The sequence below is a fragment of the Podarcis muralis genome, chromosome 12, assembly GCF_964188315.1.
Source record: "Podarcis muralis chromosome 12, rPodMur119.hap1.1, whole genome shotgun sequence".
Lineage (NCBI taxonomy): Eukaryota > Metazoa > Chordata > Lepidosauria > Squamata > Lacertidae > Podarcis > Podarcis muralis.
Window position 1 is genome coordinate 42,750,018 of NC_135666.1, and position 26,781 is coordinate 42,776,798.

The 26,781-nt window shown below is 46.6% G+C and overlaps 1 protein-coding gene across 5 annotated transcripts in view; it reads left to right on the forward strand.

The window, feature by feature from the left end:
• The first annotated feature begins 6,233 nt into the window (after positions 1–6,233).
• The window catches only part of LRRC3B (leucine rich repeat containing 3B), a 70,944-nt gene continuing 50,396 nt past the window's right edge, over positions 6,234–26,781 (forward strand). For 3 of the 5 annotated variants that reach the window (XM_028750654.2, XM_077916302.1, XM_028750656.2), the window contains exon 1: positions 7,076–8,376. The gene's annotated coding sequence lies outside the window, so the exon portion shown is untranslated. Of the gene's footprint in view, positions 6,416–7,075; positions 8,377–26,781 lie in introns of those variants that run through there. The other 2 variants (XM_028750655.2, XM_028750658.2) reach the window with 1 other exon arrangement.

The window sequence follows — 26,781 nt, forward strand, 5'->3', positions numbered from 1 at the left end:
CTGTGGGTTAAAGCACAGAGCCTAGGACTTGCCGATCAGAAGGTCAGCGGTTTGAATCCCCGTGATGGGGTGAGCTCCCATTGCTCAGTCCCTGCTCCTGCCAACCTAGCAGTTGGAAAGCACAACAAAGTACAAGTAGATAAATAGGTACCACTCCAGCAGGAAGGTAAATGGCGTTTCCGTGCGCTGTTCTGGTTCACCAGAAGCGGCTTAGTCATGCTGGCCACATGACCTGGAAGCTGTATGCCAGCTCCCTCGGCCAATAAAGCGAGATGAGCGCTGCAACCCCAGAGTTGGCCACGACTGGACCTAATGGTCAGGGGTCCCTTTACTCACTCTGCTGAGGTTCACAGGAGACTTGCTTCAGGCGCCATCTTCTTTCTCCTTCCCTGGGTGGCCTCCCCACCCTCCCACTATATATAAGGGTCTGGTGACTTCTGTTTCAGTGTATCTGAAGACGTGTGCATGCACACGAAAGCTCATACCAATAACAAACTTAGTTGGTCTCTAGGGTGCTACTGGAAGGATTTTTTTTATTTTGTAAGATTTGGGTATTTGTCACCTAAACCCTCATCTGGGCAGGTGAAACAATGGGAAGTCCTAAAGTGACATATGCTGTTTTGTGTATAATGTATGAACATTTGCTTGGGCGCAGATAAGCCATCTGCTTGCTGCGGTGTCCGTACCATGTCTGCAAAGGCTAGGAGAACTGGCAGGGTGCTTTGCTATAAGTATACACTTTCTTAATAAAGTGCTAGACCTGGTCATTCTTATATTTTTGGCATCCCTTTTTGGTATCCCTGCACCCAACCACTCTCATGAGCCCTCATTTGGGCTGCAGTTCAGGACAATGAACAAAACAATAATTTCACACAAAAGCCTTTATATCCACACATGTTGCCGCAGGGAGTCTATGAATGCAGGCAAATATGTAAGTAACATTTTGAAGGACCAAACACATTGTGTGCAGTATTATTATTACTTAACTTGATTCATAGATAGAATATTTAAAATCCTTCCATTGTAGAAGAACAATTGTGTGGGAAGGTGGATTTCTTTTGATTCAGTAGCAAACACATTTGCCCTGGAGCCAGCTGAGAAGACACTTGATTTTTCACCCTTTATAATGGTGCTTCGGCTTCTCAACCAAATGTGGAAAACAGTAGCTTCCCAGGCTCTGTGACAGAAAAACACAGAAAGACAGGCTGGGCAGAGCTTCCATATCAAATGCATTTTGCAGTCTTTTTCTTTGTTTCACAATCTGCAAAACAAAACCAGATGCTCAAGCTAGATTTCAATGCTTCTACAGTATCCTATTGAACTTGCAACTATGTTTTGTTTTTTAAGCAAATGTGTCCAGCACTCTAATACTGCATGGTCCCCATTCCTCATGAAAGTAAATAACTTTCCTTAACTTCTATGGGAGAACGAGGGGCAAATCTGCACCCATAAGAAACTGATGACCAGATAGCTATATTTGGAGAGGTAATTCCTGCACCCCAATTATTTATCAAAGGAGGGATGCCCTGAGAATTAGAAGTAAGCCCCCTGCTTGAATTGTTTGCAGGACTGAAGCAGGTTTTGCCTGCTATAAGCAGTCCACCCTGCCTTGATTCTGCTTGCACCCCCAATTCCCATTGCCCCCTGCTACCCCAACCCTGTGGGGACGCGGGTGGCACTGTGGGTTAAACCACAGAGCCTAGGACTTGCTGATCAGAAGGTCAGAGGTTTGAATTCCCACAACGGGGTGAGCTCCCGTTGCTCGGTCCCAGCTCCTTCCAACCCAGCAGTTCGAAAGCAAGTCAAAGTGCAGGTAGATAAATAGGTACTGCTCTGGCAGGAAGGTAAATGGTGTTTCCGTGCGCTGCTCTGGTTCGCCTGAAGCGGCTTAGTCCTGCTGGCCACATGACCTGGAAGCTATACGCAGGCTCCCTCGGCCAATAAAGGGAGATGAGTGCCGCAACCCCAGAGTCGGTCACGACTGGATCTAATGGTCAGGGGTCCCTTTACCTTTACCTTACCCCAACCCTATATGCCAAAGGGAGGAAAAAGTATTTTGGGAACAGGAACATAGTAGTAGGAAGTGGAAGGCTGCCACAAATATGGAAAAGGCTTACTGGGCCTCTTTCTCAACTCAACTGGCAAGCAAGATGCTAGCAATCTTTTTCATGACCCATACCCACTGAGATTCCTAGTGGAAAATTACATTGGCCAGTGAGAGACTTGACTCTCTCCCCTTGGAGGTCTTCAATATTTGGAAGGAATGCTCCCACTTTATTTAATCCAGTTGCTCATCCATCACTAGTCCCATCTTCAACCTCTTTAACTTTTATTAAACTGAGAAAGCAAAACAGCTGCAATTGAGAAGACCAGGGGGTTTACAAACCTGTCTCCCATCTGACAGTAAGAGCTGTTTGACCGTGAAAAGGACTCCCCTTCATTGGTGGCTTTTATGCAGAGGTTCAATGGTCATCTGTCATGGATTCTTTAGTTGAGATTCCTGGGTGCAGGGGGTTGGACTAGATGACCCTCAGGGTACCTCCCAAATCTACAGTTCTATGATCTCAAAAGTAGGTGATCCACAAAAGGGACTTTTTTTTTGTGGTCTACACCTCTGCCGCAACCCTATAAACCTCTTCTGCAAAAGTCAATGGCAGCCACTGTGGGACTCACCCATAGTGCTTCTTCATTTACAGAAAATGGCGGGGGACTAACTGTGAGGGTTTGGGATAATATAACAAGATGAAATACATTCCACAAACCCAAGTAATTTTAGTCCTGTGGTATGTGATGTAGCTTCATATTGTAGCACAACACCCCAATCTCTGAGTGGTTTGAGATTCCAGGGTTTCCAGGATCTTTCCTTTTGGAAATGAGGCACAGCAGAAACTGTGGTGTCTTTATGATATATGGTTTATTTACACATATATACAACCTGAGCCTACGATGGAAGGGTTCACAGCATTAACACCTCAAAAGGATCTCGTTTCTCCCATAGCCACAGCTTTGGATTCAAGCAGAAATCAAACATTGTTCTGACTCGCTCTGTAGCTCGCTGCTTTTGCTTCTAGCTCACCCAGTGGCGTAGCGTGGGTTGTCAGCACCCGGGGCAAGGCAAGTAATTTGCGCCCCCTAACCCGTGGATTTGCGCCCCCTAACCCGTGGATTTGCGCCCCCTAACCCGTGGATTTGCCCTAACCCCAGATGTTGCGCCCGGTGCGGCCGGCCCCCCCTGCACCCCCGCTACGCCACTGAGCTCACGTCACGGCAAAACCCTCTGCCCTCAACTCTGCCTCTGTCTTTCTAACTACCTGCGAGTTGAGAGAGGGGCTCCCACCCATTTGCTGTCTCCCACAGATATCCTTCCTTTGCTCTTCATAATGGCACATCATCCAGGCTATCACCTCACCAGGAGGCTAGCTTGGCTATTCCAAGAATCATAAGCCTTGATTAGATTTTAACACTTGCTAAATCCAGGGATTAGAAGAGTCTCAACATAGAGCCTAACATCCCAAACTGATTACTATCTTTTGTTAACAGTGAAGAAGAAGTTGTTATCTGTGCTTAGACATGGGTGAAGAGTATAGAATAAGTATCTGAACTAGGCAGGTCATGCATTCCAGAGATCGCCCACCTTGCACAATAGCTCTGATGTGCCTTAAGTTTTAATGACTTCGTATACTGGATTTAGGGACGCGGGTGGCGCTGTGGGTTAAACCTCAGTGCCTAGGACTTGCCGATCGTATGGTCGGCGGTTCGAATCCCCACGGCAGGGTGAGCTCCCGTCGTTCGGTACCAGCTCCTGCCCACCTAGCAGTTCGAAAGCACTCTTAAGTGCAAGTAGATAAATAGGGACCGCTTTATAGCGGGAAGGTAAACGGCGTTTCCGTGTGCTGCGCTGGTGCTGGCTCACCAGCTGCAGCTTCGTCACGCTGGCCACGTGACCTGGAAGTGTCTTCGGACGGCGCCGGCTCACGGCCTCTAGAGCGAGATGAGCACGCAACCCTGGAGTCGGCCACGACTGGCCCGTACGGGCAGGGGTACCTTTACCTTTATACTGGATTTAGGAACTAATTAAAGGTAAATTGGGGGTGCATCTGGTTCCCCAACCCCCCACAACTGTGGCAAAAACCTCATTTTGACTTTGACCACGGAAGCAGTAACAGAATGTTATTTTGCCTAGCACAGCAGGATAGGACGTTGATATATAAAATGTATTTACCAAAAATAAAAATTATCTTGAACGCTACAGATAACTGGTGAACTGCCTTAGCCTACATTATGTTTGATTTCTCCCTGCAATGATCAATATCATACTCTTGAACTGTACTCAAATACAGTAATTATGTTCCCAGCACGATAATTGGTTCCTGGGCAGTACAATATTTGTTGCTTGTAGTGCAGCTTGTATTCAAAAAAGCTACCCTTTTGATTAGTAAAAAACCAACCATTTTGCTTTGAAACTGAATTCAGCAGTTTACCTTTGAGAATTCCCTTCAGTCTTAAAATTCCGAGGACGCCAGTGTCTAGAAGCTACAACGATCTGAAGCAACAGCAAAAATCTAAAGGTTATGACATCTAAATATCTTAAGTTGCTGCTGTTTGCGCTTTGATTGAATTGATTTTTGCGCCCACTTTTATTGTCCTTTTAACAAGTACTGTAATATTTTGTTCTTTTGTGAGGTCACATTCAGGGGTGCCAACTTGTATAAAATATTGGGGGGGCCAGACAAGCCCTGCCCTGTATCCTGATTGATCACGTGACATGCGACACGTACACCACTTGAACAGCAATGCCCATCAACTTTTTCTGAGGGGGGGGAGAGCCCTCAAATATTTTATGGGGTGTGTGTGAAGGGATCTCAGCCCCTAGGAGTTGGCCCCTCTATTGGTCACATTCACACCATACCTTTAAAGCCACATGGCTTCCCCCAAAGAATCCTGAAAACTGTGGTTTGCCAAAGTTGCTGGGAACTGCAGCTTCTTTGAGGGGCAAACTACACTTCCCACAATTCTTTTGGGGCGAAGCCATGTGATTTAAAGGTATGTTGTGAATGTGACCCATAGGAGTCAACTCCTGGGGTTGAGATCCCTTCACCCCAATAAAATATTTGAGCCACGCCCCTCCCACAAGTTGATGAGCACTTTCATTCAAATATGATTTAAATGTGTGGCACGGTTGTGATTAGTCCTTTTGAGACATTTTTGTTTGTGTGGCTTTTCCGTTTTTGTGACTGTAACTTGTTCTTCGTTTTACGGGACTCACTTGTGACTTTGTTTTTATGGCTTGTTTTTGTGACTGTGTGGAACCCAGTACAGCTACTGATTGACTGATTGTGTGACTGCGGAAATGGATAAAAGCCCCCCCCCCATCCAAACAATGACTATCATCAGTGCACGTAAGGGGGGGGAAATGAATTTTAATTATCATAGTCTACAATACTCTTGGGACGCGGGTGGCGCTGTGGGTAAAACCTCAGCGCCTAGGACTTGCCGATCGCATGGTCAGCGGTTCGAATCCCCACGACGGGGTGCGCTCCCGTTGTTCGGTCCCAGCGCCTGCCAACCTAGCAGTTTGAAAGCACCTCCGGGTGCAAGTAGATAAATAGGGACCGCTTACCAGCGGGAAGGTAAACGGCGTTCCGTGTGCTGCGCTGGCTCGCCAGATGCAGCTTGTCACGCTGGCCACGTGACCCGAAGTGTCTGCGGACAGCGCTGGCTCCCGGCCTATAGAGTGAGATGAGCGCACAACCCTAGAGTCTGGCAAGACTGGCCCGTACGGGCAGGGGTACCTTTATCTTTACAATACTCTTATTTATTTTATAAAACAGTACATTGATCATTGCTTTCATTTTATGGATCGATGGTCTCGTTAGATAGTAAAATTGTTGTTTTTTAAAGCCTGGAACGGATTAATCCGTTTTGCATTACTTTCTATGGGAAAGCGCACCTTGGTTTTGGAACGCTTTGGTTTTGGAACGGACTTCCGGAACGGATTAAGTTTGGGAACCAAGGTACGGCTGTATCTGAAAAGTAGAAATGAAAAACTAATTAATTAATTAATTAATTACATACGTACGCCAGAGGTAATAATGCTATGCAGAAGCGCAGAGGGAGACTTTAGACCCTATTTGTCCTAGAAATGCTGACCCCCAAGCCGGGCCTTAGACCCCGCTTAAGCCCTTCCTCTAGCCCTCCCTCGTGGCGGGTTTTTGGTTTTCAGCCACTGGAAGGCAGAGTCTCCTTTGGCCCCACGAGAGCCTCGGAGCTGCTCCTTTCGGCAGGCAGAAGCTAGCGGGATCCGTCCTCGAGTAACCATTTCTTCCCTCTGGAAGGGGAAGGGAAATAAAGCACCCACTCCTTCTCTTCTGCTTATATGGTCAGGCGGGCAGGCGCAAGATTTGGGCAAAGGAAGGTAAGCCGCCGCCGCCTGTTGCATTTCCTGCCCGGGATTGGCGCGCTCTCTCCGCCGCCCCACGGCGACCATTGATTCCCAGGGAAGGGCTGGGGGGGGGGTCGGGATTGGGGGGGGGAGCATGACGCCTCCGAATGCATTATATAGACAAGCGGATCGGCAGGCAAGGCTTCAACGGCGTCGTTGCCTAGGCGTCGTCCCGTCCCCTCCCCCCCCCCCAGCACCGTAACAACACGCCTTTTAAAGTTGATAAAAATGGAAAAAAACGCGGAGGGAAGCTTCGGGCGCAGTGCGCTTGGGTGTGATGCGCGCGGATTTCATCCGGTGCCCAAAGGATTGCGCACGAGGCGCCACCGCCACGGAACCGAATTCTCCCATCCGGCGGCAAATCCACCCCCCCCCCATTTCCTCCCCTCCCCCCACCCACCCCCAACAACTCCCGTTTTTAAACCGGCATGGATCTGAGCCTCGATAAAGCTGCATCATTGGGAAATGAGGCTGCTAAATCCACATTTTTTGGCTGGTACCGATTCCATAGTTCGGTGGGAAGCACCTAGTATTTTCCACGGGGATCTACAGCCAGAGGAGGACCGTGGGGTGGGGTGGAGGGGTGTCCCTGAATGACAAGGCTGCAAGTGCAACAGGAGTTTTTTTGGGGGGGGGGCGCGGGAGGTTGGCCCTAGCAGGTGCAGAGGGAAGACGATCGGACGCCCAACCCCAGCAGCAAGTCTCTTTACTTCCGAGGAGATCCTTACACCCACCCACTCACCCCTCGCCTCCCCCGGGGTGCCTGGAATGAAAACGGAGCTGCCCAGATTGAGTAAACCAGGAGTAACCGCGGAGTACATGGCAGAGGACGTGATCTCGGAGAAGAGAGAGCGGCCGATCGGCGGGCGGGTCATGGATTGACATGCCAGGGTGGAAGAGAAGAGATCGCTGCCCGAGATCGCGAAGCTTTTCCCGGGCTGGAGGAGGAGGAGGAGAGGGACCTGGAGAGATCAGGTGCCCGTTCAGGAAGCGGCACAACGGCCTCGCCTCTTTCGCGCCCAGGCTCCCAGGAGCAAGGCGAGGGCGGGGATCGCGGCAGACACCCGGAGTCCGTGACTCTCCGGCTGCACGTCCCAAGAAACTCTCGCGGCCGTGGAGCTGGGGGAGGGGGGATCTGGCGCGCCCAAAGCAAGTCATCTCCCCGATCGCGTCTCCAAAGCGCCCTCCCTGCCAAGGGCGAAAAGCCCCCCATGGCTCGCTGGGGAGGGGGCCTAGCTGCCCAGTGTAGGAGCCCCCCCTCGATCTCCTAGGCGGCAGCACCTGTAGAGCACGAGGCGATCGAGTCCACTCGATCCCACCCCTTTCCCGCAACCTCCCCACGGCTCCGCAGAGCGAATCGAAGTCGTGCATGTGCTCCTGTCTCTTGCAAGGCGCTGCTCTGCTCGGTTTGCCACGCCCGGGTTTGCAGGACGCCGCCGAGCTGCTGGTGCCGCCGCCGCCGCTGATCAGCATTCGGGGGGCGATCGGGGAAGCGATCGGGCGATCGGGACGTGCCCTCCGGCTGGCCAGCGCCGCGCACCATGAGGCGAAGAGCGAGCGAGCAGCCGGCGGGGAGCGCCTGGCGTTGCCTTGGGATTTGGCCACACTGAAAAAAGGCTGCTGGTGGTGTTGGGGGAGACCCAAAACCAGCGGGGAAACCCTTCTAATCCGGATCGGTTGCTACGGAGCGGACTCTCCGCCGGGATCGTGGGGAGGAAAGGCTCTCTCGCTCTCTCCCTCCCTCCAATGCCTCGCTTGCGTCGTCCCCGGGAAGGCGCGCAACAAATGGCAGCCAGGTCTGTGATCCGGGCTGCGGTAGCAGCAGCAGCAGCAGCGACTCCCAGGTGAGGCGCAAAAGGCTCGGCAAAGCTGCAGTTCTCCATGCCCGCCTGCGCCTCGCCTTCCACGCCGCCTGAGTCACCCCGCTGCACCCGGTAAGGTGCTCGAATCCCCTGTCCCTCGGGTGGGGGGTTAGCATAGAGCCCTCTCCCAACTTCACTTTCATACGCGGGGAGGGAAGGTGTGGTGTCCCCCCCCCCTTTTTTCTTAAAATTTGTTCAGTTCGCCTACTAACCCCCTTCTTCCCTTGGTTGGTGACGCCTGTAGTAGAGGAGGAAGGGTGGGGAGTTTGTATTCCAAAGATCAGAAATGGGTGATATAGTGGCAAGCCCTGGCTGGGACACTGTGGTCGTGACCTTAAAATGTGGCACTTAGGAGAGAAATTCTATGGCTGTGCATAGTAGATGTTCTCAGCGAGTGGGAACTGGCTCTCTGTGCATTGCTATGTATGTGTCTCAAACTCCCCACCCTTGGTGTATTGATTATATTGGCACACAGCAAAGCTGTGCCAAATGAATTGTGTGCTTTGGTCCAGTGTTTTGCTAACTTGGGAGAGGTGAGCAAACTGGCAAACTACGTAAGAAACAGGGCAATGTAAAATAAAATTTGAAATGCCGTACAAGAGGTAGCGGGGACCTGTTTTAAAATACAAACGAAAAGTATATTGATCCCACAAAAGGAAAACATTAAACCGAAAACTTGAGGCAGAACAGATTCTGGTGATATTGGAACATGTCCATGCCTTGTGTGGTGTATGTTGTGGCCTGTTGAGAACTCGAACCTTGGAAATGTGTTGTGATGGGATACAGGATGGTTTGCATGCTTAACTTTTGCTTTTGGCTTCCATTACTGGACTGTAAATTACAGATGTGAATAAGTGTGTGGTTTGTTGACAAAGACCAGAATATGTAAGCTGTTTTATAAACTGACTCTCTCCTACTTCAGCCATACAGTATCAGTTTCTGATATTTCTGTATTAGGTCCAGTTTAGTACAGCCAGAATAATTGGAGGAATAATTGGACCAGTTCTGCATTCCCTATTGCTTCAAATAATATTTGATAGCGAAATATGTGTTCAAATAAGTTTGCTGGGTTTTGTTTTGCTTACAGAATCCAAGATCTTCTCTTGAAAGAGTAATGATAAAATGTAAAGGGTGAAATCCAGGCTCCTAAATGTGAATGGGAGCTTTGCCACTGACCTCAAGAGGCTATTTCTGGGCTTACACTCAGAATTAAAGTTGGACTTGGTCCTTCTGACCTCTGAAAACAATGAGTAATATTCTGTTTGTCTTCCAGCAGAAATAAACACACCAGCTACTGCCTAAATTTCCATTGCCTTTAAGTTGCTAAGAACTTCTACCTCTCGGGAGACATTTAACATTTTGTGCTGTTTGGGCCTTGAGTGATCTATTTTCCGAGTGAGACTGCAGAAATCATAATTGTAGCTTTTTGACGTTGAGAAAGATGATTACTAGTAAGTCACATGTTGTGCCAGAAGGAGAAGGCAATGGAAATAAAGATTTAATTGCAATAAATGAAATAAGCATGTATTTGTCTGATGAGCTTTGATTCAAATGAAGTAAGGATATATTCAGACGAAGATGGGATGGGTCAAGAGTTTCTCTTCATAGTGCTTTAAAAAAGGCCTCAAATCTAACCTTAACTGCAAGAAATAAGTCTATATTCAGATGATGAACTGGAATTTAAGATGGAGTAAAATAAAGATGGGTTTGGAGTTTGTAGTGCTTTAAACAGGGAGTTGGCTCAAAAGTGTCAAGTGTCTTGGGCCAGTTTGTATCTTTCGTGCTTGTCATTGTATATTGAACCAAGCTAAAGCGGTAACTGCTTACCTGAGAGTAAAGCCTATTGAACTCAATAAGATGTGCTTCTGAGTAGATCTGTCAAGCAAACAGTTGGGGTATGTATGTATGTATGTATGTATGTATGTATAAATAAATAAATAAATAATATAATGATTATAGATTGCACTGCAAGTCGCTCAAATGGGAAGCATCTGAAACAGCTTTGGAAAGCAAGGCCATCTGTAATGGAGGGCTTGTTTATGTGATCATTTATCCTGGGATCACAAGCCATTAATTCACTTTAGCTCTTGGTTTGTTTACGCACTCAAGGGATGAACTGGAAGATAAAGTGAGTTGTGAAATCACATAGTCAGGAACTGTTGACTTCCTGCTCTTTTAACCCAGGATAAGCAATTGTATGAACAACAACAGGATCGTTATTTGTTCTGTGCAAACTCTGGTGGAGTCTTTTGCTCCGTGCAAGCCTCATGTTGGTGCATTAATAACCTGAAATTATTAGTGAGGTGTATTGCTGATCCCATTGCTAAGCCAATACCTTCAAGAAGCTCAGAAGCTTTATTAGCATGCCATCAGCGATTTGAAGGTGAACAAAAGCCAAGTGAAAATTTCAGTCCTTTCTCATCTGAAGACAAAATATTGGAAACTACTGAAAAATTAAAGATGATCACATTTCCATTTGACACTAAAAAAGGGTAGCATACTAATTCATATTTAATGTAGTTTGCCTACTTTTGCAATCACATAAGTCTGCTTTCCCTTATTTATGGGGAAATTTCCTTGGCCTTGATGAGTTTAGTTACTTGACCAAAAAATGAAGGATATAGCAACTTGCCACGCATATCAAAAAGATACTGGCTCAGTTTGCACATAACACTAAGTCAAACTTTGGCCTAGTGTGAATGAGCAAGCATGCTTGGAAAATTTCAACCACTTTATTACTCCTATGCTGCTGCTGCACTGGAGGGAACTAAGCCATGGTTTGACTTAGCATGGCATGTAAACCCTGGGCTCGTAGTTTGTTTTCCCCAAACAAGAACAAACCTTGGCTATCATTTGTGGGTTGCTTGGAGCTCATTCATGCTATAAACCCTAGTTTATAGCTCAAGATTATTTGTGAACAAGGCTAGTCTTTGAAAAAATGGAAGCATGATCCAACCAAGTGAAGCATTTTTCAATCCCATTGATAACAGTGGGAGAGTCAAACGTATACTTAAATCATATGGGAAGTTAAAGTACTTAGCTTTGTCAGGATTAGACCCTTGGTGAGAAGCCGGTTTTGTTGTTGTTGTCAAACTGCAGTGTGGGGAAAGGGGAAGAATAACTCTATAGAGTTGTTAAATGCCACTTTTGAAATATTTGTGTATCCCTCTGTCTGATTTCATTGATTCTAGAGACCAGAACAATAAGAATATTTCCACATATTTCACTGGGCTTGGAGTTTTCTCCACAAAAAGAAAAGGGGGAATTGGTCATATGGATTTTTAAAATGGTAGAGGCCCTACAGAATATCAACTGAATTAAATGAAGTTTCTAGAATTTCTAGCAAGTGATTTAAAAACCGTACAAGACAATTTCTAAAGCACTGGAATTTATTTAGCAAATGCATTTTGAAAGCTTTGGTAAGGCTTTTAAAACAGTTTTGTTAATAAGAAGTCATTTGCTTTAATCTGATGAGGAAATACGTTTGTGTTCACCTAATTGGGTGTTCTGGGGACCAGTTTAAAGCATTTATCCCATTGATCCTTCAGGGTTCCAAATCTTGTGAAGAACCTACACAGGACTAGGCATTTGGTCTGCAGACATTTGCCTCTGAGCCAGGAAGGATGATGGCGAAGTCGGTTGAGGGATTGAGCGAGCCGTCTCCTCCCCACTCTGTGATGGATTTAGAATGTCTGGTTGGAGCTGTCTCAATGGAGGAATGAAAACAGCAAACAGTAGTTCAAGTCTGATCATATTTATTTCGGAGCAGACAGCTGTTGCTTCATGGGCATTATAATTTGGCTCTGTACAGTGTGTGTCAGCAAGAGGTAGGGCCTCATAGACATTTATTTCTGTGTAGATAAATGTGCTTCCTCTTAATGAAAACAGTGCTCTCCTTAGGCAATCACTTACCAATGAGGCCCTTGTTACAGAGTTCCATATCACTCAGTGATTTAAGCTTTGCATGTTCACAGTGATGCAACATTAACGGAAACATTTTATGCTTGAAAAATACATAGGGTTGGATCCCTAAGTTAGTTGCACTTAGTTCCCATTGACACCAATGCTCAAATAATTATCATACATGGGAATTACTTCCAGGTAAGTGGGAAAGGATTGCCCGGGTATAGAATTTTAGCCTTTTGTCTGGGCACAAGCTATTGCTCCTGGTGGTGCAATTTTGCTGAATCATTGGCAACCGTTTTGCGGATGCTTGTGGCTTTCAGTGGATCCAGACTTTTCAATTGTGCCATTCTTCACATTTAGTTAAAATAGCAACAAGATATAAATCCTGGTTCACCCACCCCAGCACTGTAGACACCTGTTTTGGGAGGAAGCCACTGATTTCCAGTCATCCTCCCTCCCATTATCCCACTGGTGAAAAGTCCTGTCAGAGCTGACAGCACCATCTGTTTGGCAGGGAAGACCCCTGCACACAGCAAATCGTGGACAAACTTTGAATTGCTCCCCCCCCCCCCCCGTATTCAGAGAAAATACACAGAGAGAATAAATTCAAATACTTCTGAGGGTCAGTCATTTGTGACTACATATGTGTGTGTGTGTGTGTGTGTGTGTGTGTGTTTACCTACAAATAAAAATTGATGTCAAAATACTGCTGCAAAGCTTGGACAAGTACAGCTCTTGACAAACACAACTTGGGCCTGCTTTTGTTCAGGGAAATTCTTTGTTCATCCAGTCCTTACTGAAATATATTTTAAGCTGCATCCTGTTTGAATTTAAGCTTTCAGTTATTTGGGAACATTAGCCGATGTGAAAAGCATCTTTTTCCTGATCACATTTCCTGATACAGTATTTGATTCCAGGTCTTGATTTAGAGAGTTGTCAAACCAAAAGCTTGTTATCATCAACCACTAAGGGGGGAAAAGCTCCTTATGTTCAGAGCATACAATGGTTGTTTCTAATTCTGGCCAGTGCAATTCTATGGGCTGAGCTGCACCACAGGAGTCTGTATTTGGTTGAACAGGGACAGCATTGGAATGATAGGGTGGGACCTCATATTTTTGGCTTCTACCTCTCCAGAAGGATAACATTTCCATTCTTCACATTATGATGGCTCTGTGTCATGAGCACGAATGTGAAGGCGTGTCTCATTCATAGAAAATAGGAAAGTGCCTTATGCTTAATCATCCATTGGTCCATTTTGCTCAGTAAATTGACACCAAGTATCTTCAACCTTTTCAGACCCACCTTTAACCCAAGCATGCCTTTGGGGACCCATTTCTTAATCTTTGCATGGTGGCAGTGCTTCCGTTGCAACTCGGTTAGTGGGTCCCAACCCACCAGTTGAAAACCAGTGGTCTACACTGTTTGGCAGTGGCTTTCTACAATTCCGGGATGCGGGTGGCGCTGTGGGTTAAACCACAGAGCCTAGGATTTGCCGATCAGAAGGTTGGCGGTTCGAATCCCCGTGACGGGGTGAGCTCCCGTTGCTCGGTCCCTGCTCCTGCCAACCTAGCAGTTGGAAAGCACGTCAAAGTGCAAGTAGATAAATAGGTACCGCTCCGGCGGGAAGGTAAACGGCGTTTCTGTGTGCTGCTCTGGTTCGCCAGAAGCGGCTTAGTCATGCTGGCCACATGACCCAGAAGCTGTACGCTGGCTTCCTCGGCCAATAAAGCGAGATGAGCGCCGCAACCCCAGAGTCGGCCACGACTGGACCTAATGGTTGGGGTCCCTTTACCTTTACCTTCTACAATTCCAGTGTGGAATCTTTCCCAGGCTCCCTGGAGATGCTGGGGATGAAAGTTGAGGCCTTCTGCATGCAAAGCAAATGCTTTGCTGCTGTGCTACATTCCTTCCCCTCCCCCCACAGAGTGATCACAACTCCAGAGGCAGATTTAGGGGAGCATGACCAGTTCCCCCACATCCTACCCGTAGCCTGGTAAGCAGCAAGGAGGCATGAGGGCTCTGGCAGGGTCCTAGAGTCCTCCCACCTCCATCCCAAAGCTTTCCCAGCTTTAGGAAGGAGGCAGGAGGGCTCTAGGATGCTGCCAGAGCCTCACACCTCCTTCCCAAAGTGATTTGGGGAGGCACCCCAAGGGCTATGGGGTGTGTGTATCAAATTTTGGCCTTGCGCAGGACACTGTATTACCAAGGCCTGCCCCTGACAACTCCAAACCACTGAGTCTCCCTACCAAGGGAGTAGTGAGCGAAATGACATCTACCAATACTCGTTCTGCTTTCAGGATAGAGATTATTTGAAAGGGTAAAAGGGGAGGATGTATGAAAGATGGGCAAAAGGAGGATTAAGTAAATGCTTGGCTAGGTCAGAAGAAAAGGGGGGAAATATGGTATTTATGTATTGTGGCTAAGAAGTCACAGTAGCAATTGGAGGACTAGCCATCATAGTTAAGTACCTTTCCCTTGGGGTCCCGTGCTTGCAGTCAATGGTTTTGCTTAATTATCCTTCCTTAGATCGGGCCCCAGGTAGGCTTCCTTCTGCTAAAATCAAGTAAAAAAAGGAACAGCCACAAGCAATATTCTAGCAACAGGAGGGTGATATTTGAGGATTTCAGAGTAGTGGCTGGAGTATTCGAAGCAGCAGAACTAGCAAATGAAAGACGGGAGAATCTGTGTCACATTGGTAGATATGCCAAGACAGAGCCAAGAGACCTGTTTCCCCCAATATTGGATTTATTAGAAATTGAAAGCACAACCTTATGAGATATTACTTTTTTTTTTTACTGCACTGTGGTGCACTGCTTTGGAGACCTTAGTATGCACATTCATTCTTCTTTTTATTGAAGGAGAAATTCCAGACAACTGGGTAACAAGAAAGCCTCAAAGCGTTTCTGACTTTCTGGAGTCCCTTGCCAAGGAAGAGGAGAATTCAGCCTGCTTTTGTGCCTTGGTTTCTGCCTTTAGTGCCCAGGCTCAGCTCTGGAGCTTGTGGAGCAAGCACCTCTGTGCCTACACAACTTATCAGTTTTTATGCACTTGTAATTAAAACGCAAGGGACGCGGGTGGCACTGTGGGTAAAAGCCTCAGCGCCTAGGGCTTGCCGATCGAAAGGTCGGCGGTTCGAATCCCCGCGGCGGGGTGCGCTCCCGTTGCTCGGTCCCAGCGCCTGCCAACCTAGCAGTTCGAAAGCACCCCCGGGTGCAAGTAGATAAATAGGGACCGCTTTCTAGCGGGAAGGTAAACAGCGTTTCCGTGTGCGGCTCTGGATCGCCAGAGCAGCAATGTCACGCTGGCCATGTGACCCAGAAGTGTCTTCGGACAGCGCTGGCCCCCGGCCTCTTGAGTGAGATGGGCGCACAACCCCAGAGTCTGTCAAGACTGGCCCGTACGGGCAGGGGTACCTTTACCTTTTAATTAAAATGCAAAGCTTCTGGGTCAAAGGCGGTGGCTTCTAGGCAGACTTGCACCCCAACACTGAAAAAGAAAGCTCTTAAACGCCAATGTGAATGTTACAAGATGTATTCCTGTTGCACCGCACTTCTTAACAGATGGCTTACCCTTCAGTCACGCTGTGGCAGAATGACGGCATGTTCTGCTATTGTGGATCAAGTCATATTGCTGTTGGCTGGTGGTCACCCTGCCCAGCAAGCAGCATGTATATTTTTAACAGTGACATAGAACACAGCCACGTTTTATTTAATTTATGTATGTTGATTGAGGACAGCCGCAAAGGGCAGAGACTTTTGCAGCAAAGGGGGAGGCCCTGGGGTTTCAAACCAAGGTACACAAAAATAGGTGGGTGGGGAGGAGGGACCATGCGGTTTAAATGTTGCTTCGCCCTGCTCTGGTCTCAGGCTTACTTCACATGTGGAAAGCTTGTAAAAATAAGGACGCGCCAAACTGTTACCACCCTTGCTTTGACATGTGTCACCCTCTATATGGACTATGGCTCTGTGATCAAGGATGGAAAACAAAACAAAAAGGGGGGTGGCATTTAGTGTAAATGTTCTAGGGGAATTATTTTCCACTGCAACCCTGGCTCTGCTCTGCTGGAAGACAGGCTGCTTATATCAGGCATTGCTGGCCCAGATATTAACGCGTTTTCCAAATAGGCAGGCGTGCAGTGCAAGTAACTTCGGAATGTTTAGTCAAGGTAATGGAGTTCCCTTGTAAAGGACCGACTGAGATAGCATCAGAGCTTTTCTAGAAATGAACTCTTGGAAAGGGACTTTGCTGTGAGTCCTAGAAGACCTGCTCCCAGCCTTGCAGGCCTTTTCCCATCTGGCCTGGGAAGGCAGCCTTGACTGACTCCAGCTACAAAAGCAGAGACTGCTGGACAGAGTCTTGGGCTGGGGTTTTGTTGGGAGTGGGTTTGTTGCTGTTGCTGATGTTGTTCTTTTTTGTATTTTTGTTTTGGATCTTATGTTTTATGTGGAAATGGTTTGATTTGGTTGTGTACTTCTGCTATTTTGTTTATTGTTAATGACTACTTTTGCTACCTTTGTAATTATGTAATTGTTTATATGTTGTAAGCCGCCTTGAGTTTGGATTTAACGTTGGGAAAGCAGCATAATAATAATAACCAGGGCTCCTTTTTTCAGCTGGAGCTTACAGGCGCTCAGCTCTGGCACCTCTCGGGTACCATTCTAAGAGAACAAGGGATAAGTTCATGGTGAGCTCTGGCACCTATTTTTCTAGAAAAATAGCACTGATTATAATAATTTGCTATTGATATGGCATACAAATGACATGATTGATTGATTGATTGATTATTGGGAGAGAATAGCAAAATTCCAGTGTGATAGTTGATTGTGGACAGTTGACTGTGGAGGCTGTTTTGGGGATAAGAGGGAAAGAAAAGAAGGAAAAGTGATGCTGTATTTAGCCACAGAGGCTACAGGGGAAAACTGGATTGGGGGGGGGTATTGCATAGAAACTGAAAATCCATCAAGAGAAAATGAGGCTTGTACCTTTCCTTCCATATGCTCTGTCCAGTACAGGAACTATTCACATTAGGCTAAGCTCCAAAAGAGAAAGTAAAAAAGAGGAGACTGTCATTGGCTATGGCAAGGCTTTCCTGGACAGTGTCCGCTGGAATGGGAGTGCAGAAAAAGAGCACCAAAGCCAGGATTCCTGATTCAGCCAAGCTGAGTTTATTCCAGCTAGATCCTTTTGTGGGAACACCTGGACTTCAAGGTTTCGGAGATAAAAGACCAGGCACCCATCAAAGAAATATAAAACTGCTTCTGAAATCAAATCACTTGTGCTGCCTTGTGGAGTTTCTCTGGGAATATCTAAGGGGAATCTTGGGGTCTGAGAGATAGCCAACTATAGCTTTGATGACAAAGACTCACCATAGAGTAGGGCGATCATGCCATGTTGATTTCTAGATACAGAAAGGGGAGGTGATTTTCTTCCTCCTGCTTAACAGAGGGAGGGTCTAGGCTTTAGGTGGAGTTAAGTTAGTGGCGCTGTGGGTTAAACCACAGAGCCTAGGACTTGCCGATCAGAAGGTCGGTGGTTCGAATCCCCGCAACGGGGTGAGCTCCCGTTGCTCAGTCCCTGCTCCTGCCAACCTAGCAGTTCAAAAGCACGCCCAAGTGCAAGTACAGTGGTACCTCAGGTTACATACGCTTCAGGGTACATACGCTTCATGTTAAACACTCCGCTAACCCAGAAATAGTGCTTCAGGTTAAGAACTTTGCTTCAGGATAAGAACAGAAATCGGGCTCCGACGGCATGGCGGCTGCAGGAGGCCCCAGGCTGCAGGAGGCTAAAGTGGTGCTTCAGGTTAAGAACAGTTTCAGGTTAAGAACGGACCTCCGGAACGAATTAAGTAGTTAACCCAAGGTACCACTGTAGATAAATAGGTACTGCTCCGGTGGGAAGGTAAACGGCTTTTCCGTGCGCTGCTCTGGTTCGCCAGAATCGGCTTAGTCATGCTGGCCACATGACCCGGAAGCTGTACGCCGGCTCCCTTTGCCAGTAAAGCGAGATGAGCGCCGCAACCCCAGAGTCATCTGTGACTGGACCTAATGGTCAGGGGTCCCTTTACCTTTACAAAACATACTAGAGATTTCAGGGCTCTTCATAGCTAATCAATAGGTGATAAAGTGTGGCTTTTACTAGATTAGGAACTGGAGGAATGCTGGTCATTAAGCATTTCAGGATGTTTCCTGCTAATGTTTGCTTGTTTCTTAAGTATCTTCTTTAGCTTATGCTTCACAAAGTGCTCCTAGGATTGGTTGCAACATAATTGAAACAACAGCAGCAAGAACAACAAGAGCAACTTTTTATTTCTACCCTGTCCATCTGGCTGGGTTTCCCCAGGCACTCTGGGTGGCTTTCAACAGAACATTAAAAACAGAATAAAACTTCAAACATTAAAAACTTCCCTAAACAATTTTAAGCGAAATGCAGGTTAAAAACACAACATTTAAAGTTCATCCATACAAACACCCAGAATCGTGGCAGAAGCCAGTGAAACAGATTGGGCATTTGGGCAACAGGAGAAGACCAAGGTGTTGACTCCACTCATGTTTCTAGGTATGGAATGGGGAGAGAATTCCTTAGTCAGGATGCCACCACAGAGTAAACCCTACAGTGTGACACCGCCTGGTGTACATACACTGTGGTAGGGCAAAGCAAAGGACCTGGGAAGGCGGATACAGGGAGATGTGTTCCTTCATATATCTGGATCCTAACTTGTTTATCAGTATCTTAAATGAATAGGAAGCCACTGTATATCTTTCAGAATCAGTGTCATGAACCCTGCTAACTCTTCCAGTCAACATTCTGGCAGCTGTGTTCTCCAGTAACTGTAGCTTCCAGACCATGTTCAATGTGTAAGGTGCATCTTAGTAAGCCAAGTGGGAGGTTATCATAGCATGGGTCATTGTGGCTAGGTTATCTCAGTCTACAAATGGCCATAGCTGGTGAGTCAGTCACAGCTGGTGCAATGGCACTCTGTACTTCGGAAGCGTCTAGTGCGTCTAGTGAGCATCTAGTGACAAGCCTGGATCAAGGAGTACTCCTAGTCTATACACCTGCTCTTTCAAGAGGAATTCAGCTCCATCTAGAGCAGCTCTATCTATCTCATTGGGATTCAGCCTCAGTACAACAACAATTTATTTATACCCCACCCATCTGGCTGGGCTTCCCCAGCCACTCTGGGCAGCTTCCAGCAAAATATTAAAATACAGTAATGCATCAAACATTAAAAGCTTCCCTAAACAGGGCTGCCTTCAGATGTCTTCTAAAAGTCTGGTAGTAGTTGTTCTCTTTGACATCTGGTGGGAGGGTGTTCCACAGGGCGGGTGCCACTACTGAGGAAGCCCTCTGCCTGGTTCCCTGTAACTTGGCTTCTCACAGCGAGGGAACCGCCAGAAGGCCCTCGGCGCTGGACCTCAGTGTCCAGGTAGAACGATGGAGGTGGAAACGTTCCTTCAGATATACTGGACCGAGGCCGTTTAGGGCTTTAAAGGTCAGCACCAACACTTTGAATTGTGCTCGGAAACGTACTGGGAGCCAATGTAAAAACCAGACCCCCCTGGCCTCTCCAATTTCAGTAGAGGGGTTTGACAGGAAACTTTCAAATGTACCTTCTCCTAGTTTGCTAGGTCCTCACGAGTATTTGTCTTCCTGGGTAAAATGCAGCTTTTTGAGTAAGGTGCTTGGGCGAGGACACACAAAATGACACTGCAACAGTGCTCTCCAGCAAGAAAACTGAGCCCAACCCACCAGCCTTGCATGGTGGCCTGCCACCTTGACAGCTGTCTCATTTTTGTAGTTCTAGGTATGGAGCAAAGCAGGAGGATTAGGGAGGCCCTCAGGCAGCTTGATGGACCATATGGTTGTTAAAGGTATGCATCTAAAAATGAGGAAATGCGTTGATAGGTGTTTTCAGCTCATACGCAGTGCTGTTGTCCTAGAAAAAGAGGTGCCAGAACTCACAATGAAGGTATACAAAGAGTAGAACCTCATCCAGGTTGATGAGGAACTCACAACGAACTTCTCCCTCATTCTCTTAGAATGGCAATGGCATCCACCTGAGAGGTGCCAGAACTGAGTTCCAGCTAGTTCTGGTTGGGGAAAAAAGTCCTCCTTATGTGCATGCTTGAATCAGGAGAGCTCTTATACAGGGGTGGAGAGCCTGAGGCCCAAGGCCTAGAAGTGGCCCTTCAAACTGCTTTATCTAGCCCTCAGGCCTCTCCCTAGGCCACATCACTTTTCCAGGTAGCACCCCTCAATTGCGCTCTGCACTCGACTTGAAGTTCTCTTGCCTGTCTGGAATGGAACATTGAGCTTCATAATGCCTCTTGCAGTGTGTGTATATATCTGTAGGAAGAAGCCTCTACTTTTAGCATGGTGGGAATGTATCCTACTGTAGAAAGATTATTATTATTATTATTATTTTATTTGTACCCCGCCCTCCCCAGCTGGAGCCGGGCTCAGAGCGGCTATCATATAAATAATACAATATGCATAAAAACAATCAATCAATCAATCTATTAAAATGCATCCCAAAATTAATTCAAACAAATTAAAATTAAAGTTAAAACTGAACAAGTGACAACCCTCAGGTTAAAACTGAAAGCGGTTAATACCCGCCAGGACCAACTGTTTCCACTGATATTATAAGGACCCGTGAGCAGGCTGGGAAACCTCCTTTGTGCTTGTTCTTATACCAAGAGAAAATGAGTCAGACTGAACCCTGACCAAAGGCCTGGCGGAACAGCTCCATCTTGCAGGCCCTGCAGAAGGATGTCAAATCCTGCAGGGCCCTGGTCTCTTGTGCGAGAGCGTTCCACCAGGCCGGGGCCACTGCAGAAAAGGCCCTGGCTCTGGTCGAGGCCAGTCTAATAGATAATAGATGCAGTGGTGTAGCATCGGTTGCTGGCATCCGGGGCAGGCAAGCTGCCAACGCCACCTGAGCACCCCCACCCCCCCCACCAGAGCCAAGGGAGCCCAACCAGCCGATGCGGCCCTTGGCAGGTGAATCCACCCAACGTCTGCATAGAGGAGCAGCAGGCTGCGCCATGCTGGGGTTGCCCCTTGCTTACCCCCATCTGTGCCCGCTCACCGTGGGCCTGAGCTGCTCTTCTGCCTTCGCTTAGGTGGGGTGGGGATCCCTGTGGAAGTCAGTGCCTGCATGGGGGCACCTGGTTGTGCCCCCTTAGAATTTTGCACATGGTCCCCCTGTCCCCCCCTCCAATATATTGCTGAATAAATGTGCCCTTTGTTCTGCCCCAATTTTAACACTGGCTCTTCCCATCACCAGAATGCGGTCCCTCAAGGTTTGCCACAAGGAAATGTGGCCCTCATTCTGAACAATGTTTCCTACTCATGAATGAATGAATGGATCTTTATTTGCGTCAGCCATCGGCCATAGCAATAAAACAACAATACGGTATACAAATAATAGAAACAAAAAGTCAATTATATAAGATACATTTTAGGGTTTTGAATCAATAGTCACATAGTGGATCTTATTCTAATTGCCCCAGCTAAAAACCTTGCAACCTTTGCTGTCACCTTCTCATCTTGATCGGCCAAGAGAAAGGACACTTTGGCAGTGGTTGGGCGACCCAGAATGGACAATAAAAGAGGGGTGATAATCTCATTCCTCAAGTCTTTATAAAGAGTGCAAGCCAGAAGGGCATGCGCCACCAATTCGGTACTGCCATCTCCGCAGGAGCATAAGTGTTTTTCGTGTGGAATCTGTTGGAATCATCCCTCAAGTACAGCCGAGGGCAATACATTCAATCTTGCGAGAGTAAAAGCGCGTGTATATTTTGGAATTGCTAGGTTATGCAGATAGGGTGCAGGAGTGTCAAAATGGGAAGGTAGAAAATAGTCATACCATGGGCAAAATTTCCTTATTGTGGCCAAGTTGTCCAGAGCTCCGCAGATTTTAATTGAGATTTAATAGTTTTTCCTACTCATGTGTTATACGTTCCGTTTTTGGAAACTAGTTTTGGGGAGGAGGGGATCCTGTCAGACTTGGACATATACTGGGACAAAAGTAATGCATTTGTATTATATATTTCTTGGCACTGAATATTAACAATGTATTGTCTCGTGTTTTAAATAAGCATTAGCTTGCTCTTACTGCTAAAACAAAACCAAACCAAATTCTTGGGTGTTATTGGTTCTCCAGCAGACATTATGTGGGAACACTGTTTTTTGCTTGTTTTTAAAGGGTATGGATTTTCGGTGCTCTATGTGCTTCACGTACATCATCTCTGTAATTCTGGTAACAAGAATTGGAAGGGCAAAATTTGCAGCTCCATTTGACAGATAGTAAAAGTAAGAGGGAGACGCGGGTGGCGCTGTGGGTTAAACCACAGAGCCTAGGACTTGCCGATCGAAAGGTCGGCGGTTCGAATCCCTGTGGCGGGGTGCGCTCCCGTTGCTCGGTCCCAGCGCCTGCCAACCTAGCAATTCGAAAGCACCCTCGGGTGCAAGTAGATAAATAGGGACCGCTTACTGGCGGGAAGTTAAACGGCGTTTCCGTGTGCTTCGCTGGCTCGCCAGATGCAGCTTTGTCACGCTGGCCACGTGACCCGGAAGTGTCTGCGGACAGCGCTGGCCCCCGGCCTATAGAGTGAGATGGGTGCACAACCCTAGAGTCTGTCAAGACTGGCCCGTACGGGCAGGGGTACCTTTACCTTTTTAAAAGTAAGAGGAAGTGGAGATGTTGAGTCCGCAGCTGAGCGGAGTTTTAAATGGCTGTGGGAGGGGAGGGCATAGACCTAAAGCTCATGCTGTAAAGCACCACAGAGTAGATTACTCACGATTAACGAATAATTGTCCACACTTAATTGCATGTAGATTGTACGGTATGGTGTACATTAGCTGAAATGTCAACCTGGAGTGGCTGCCTGGCCTTTGAATATGGTTGCTTTGTTTGGCAAAGATGAGCTGATGTTGTGAGGGAAAAAGTTGGCCTTCATTTTCTTATAATGTATTCAACCATTCTTCCCAATAATTGTGTAGGCCCTTATTTGCGGCAATCTGTGATGTGGTCAGACAGGATGCCGGACTAGACCACTGGCCTGCTCTGTTCTTATTTAGAATTGCACACTGGAACAGTTCAGCTTTTAGAACTGTAGAAACCTTTTGTTACCGTTTCCATTGAACTGTGAATCTGTCGTTTTAGACTTTTGAATGTGAGGCAATAATGAAAAACATGGAATTTGGCCAGTGTACAAATTCTCCCTTGCAAGAGTCTACTGCTTTGTTAATTTTCAATTTGAGTCAGTCTGCAAGTCTATCAAGAGTTTTCTGAAGACTTCTTTTACACCAGCTTAAGTTCCAGTTCCCTGTCAAACTCCTTTCTCCCCCTAGAGCTCGGTTTATCTCTTTCCATTTCCTCATTATATTCTCATCAGCTGTGCCTTAGCTGCTAATTGGTCTCTAGGCGCAAACATATCCAGCAGAAAAGTCCCACAGAGGGGTAGGATTGGGCTGTTGAAGGATCTTTTCTTAGTATATGCTCTCTTGGGGAAAAAAATCCCCACCTCCAGTCAGAGGGGTTTTCAGTAAGATACAGGAGCACCAATATTTAACTGTTTACCCTGGGGCATTTAAATGAGAATAATGGGGAAGCTCTGGTGGTTCTGTAAAGTAGTAAAAGCACACGAGAAAGGTGAGGAAAGGGGAGAAAGAATAAAACAGCAGAGAAGAAAGCTTCTTAAAGATAATTGTAATGGGCACAATTCTACTAAAAACAAACACTTCTAAATCCCAGTGACTTCCAAAAATTACATTTTTAAATGTACTTAAAGGTAAAGGTAAAGGTACCCCTGCCCGTACAGGCCAGTCTTGACAGACTCTGGGGTTGTGCGCCCATCTCACTCAAGAGGCCGGGGGCCAGCGCTGTCCGCAGACACTTCCGGGTCACGTGGCCAGCGTGACAAAGCTGCATCTGGCGAGCCAGCGCAGCACATGGAACGCCGTTTACCTTCCCGCTAGTAAGCGGTCCCTATTTATCTACTTGCACTTTGATGCGCTTTCGAACTGCTAGGTTGGCAGGCGCTGGGACCGAGCAGCGGGAGCGCACCCCGCGGCGGGGATTCGAACCGCCGACCTTTCGATCGGCAAGCCCTAGGCGCTGAGGCTTTTACCCACAGCGCCACCCGCGTCCCTTGAAAAATGTTTAACTTTGACTTAATAACAATAACAACAATAAACTGCCTTTCATCTGAAGATCAGTGGGTGACTCACAAAATGGGAACACAAAATACGTAATACATAAAATACATAATAAATACATAATAATTGTTAATAATAATAATAATAATAATACATAATATTTTTTTAATTATTTCTGGTAGGTGACTGCAGTATGGATGCTATGGAGCCACTGCTTTTGAATGTCCAGTGTCTAGTCTGTTTAAAGTTTTTAGGACAGGCAGCAGATTTCTGATTAGCATACTGCTTACGATATTCTGGAGATATTTTAAGAGGAGATTTATATATTTATAATAATATTTATAAACTGTCAAGGTTGTGTACATTAAGATAATTAAAATTTATAAAATAAAATAAAAACACAGTACAAAATACAGCTGGATTTCCCGCATTGGCAAGTGGGGTGGAATAGACTATCTTTGAGGTCTCTTCCAACTTTCTTACTCTAGAGCAGTGTTTCCCAACCTTGTGCCTCCAGATGTTTTTGGCCTACAACTCCCATCATCCCTGACTAGCAAGACCAGTGGCAAGGGATGATGGGAATTGTAGGCCAAAAACAGCTGGAGGCACAAGGTTGGGAAACACTGCTCTAGAGCATGGGTAGGCAAACTAAGGCCTGAGGGCCAGATCCGGCCCAATCGCCTTCTAAATCCGGCCTGTGGACTGTCCGGGAATCAGCGTGTTTTTACATGAGTAGAATGTGTCCTTTTATTTAAAATGCATCTCTGGGTTATTTGTAGGGCATAGGAATTCTGTTTTTCTTTCTCAATATAGCCCGGCCCCCCACAAGTTCTAGGGACAGTGGACCAGCCTCCTGCTGAAAAGGTTTGCTGACCTCTGCGTAGCGTTTCAGATTTTGGTCTAGGACAGAGGAAATCATAGAAATCCCTACTTGCCCTCAAAGCTCGTCAGTTGACTTTGCACTAGTCACTTTCTCCCAGCCTAAGTTTTTTTTTGTTTTTTTTGTTTTTGTTTTTTACACAGGGTTGCCAGATTAATAACCTGAGTGGGAGGAGAACTATCTATGCTTGTCTGAACCCCATAGAGAGAGGACAGGATTATAAGTGACTAATACCAAAGCCTTGCAGCTAATTCCCACTCAGGTTGCTGGCCTGCGGTCACTTCTACTCTCTGCCTCACTTTCCCTCTGTGCTGCCCCTTCATCTTGCCTTTCCTGGACCCACAAGCCCAATTCTCCCGACCAGAAATAGCATAGGGACTAATTCCATTCAAGTTTCCATGTCGCCACCATGTTAGGCTCTCTGATTTTCTTCTCTTTTCTTACTTGGAAAAAAGCTAGAGAGAGCATCGTAATCGTGAGGTGAAGTTTCCATTGGTTGCTCTCGTCATTATCCTGCATCTTGGTTTTGCCATCAGAATACTGACATTACTGTTTACTGCAGGTGAATGAATGGGAAATTAGAAGCCGTCCTGTGTGTGTGTTGGATTGCCATCCAGAATGTGTGTGTGTGTTTTTTTAGAGTTCATTGCTTTTTAGAAAGATCACTAATTTTAGCTTCTTGAAGGTTCTGTTCTGTTGATGAGCCAGCCTTTTCCTCCTCCCCCTCGTTTCTTTTAGCTCATAGCTAAACAAAAATCCAGAATCTCCAAAGTAATTGCAGATAAGTGTGGGATAAATTGCCGTTTTTTGTGTGTGTTCAAGAATGAGGACGGCTTCACACATGACATTTGTGTGTGCCATCTGGGTGAAAACAGTAAAAACATTTAATTAGCAGAATGTACAAGTCTTGGAAGCTGCTGCCAGTTGTAGATTCCTGTTGTGTGTATACCCAGTGAAATTAATCTACAGTGGTACCTTGGTTCTCAAACTTAATCTGTTCCGGGAGTCCATTCGGCTCCCGAAACCATTCGAAAACCAAGGCACAGCTTCCAGTTGGCTGCAGGAGTTTCCTGCACTCAAATGGAAGCTGTGTCGGACGTTCGGCTTCCGAAAAACGTTCACAAACTGGAACACTTCCAGGTTTGTTTGGGAGCCGATTTGTTCGACAACTAAGCCATTCGAGAACCAAGGTACCACTGTATGTATCTTTCCTTAAAGACTGTTTACAATACATCTTTAACATGTGGTTGTTTCTTGGCCCATCCAAAGGGAAGTGATAACTGGGTAAGAAAAATCCTTCGTTAAGTGCCCTCGACAGAATTTGCCGACCGAGTCTGCTATGCTGGTATCTGGTATTGAAACTATGCAGGCCAAGCAAATGAAAGGAATATGGCAGTTTATGAATTGACCTGTACTGGGGTTTATGGCCTGTGGCAGTTGCTAATCAGTTCATAAAGATTTTTAAACTGCAGTGGTATTTGACTATTGGATCTGAGCGAGTCTAATCATGCCGTAGCTGAAGT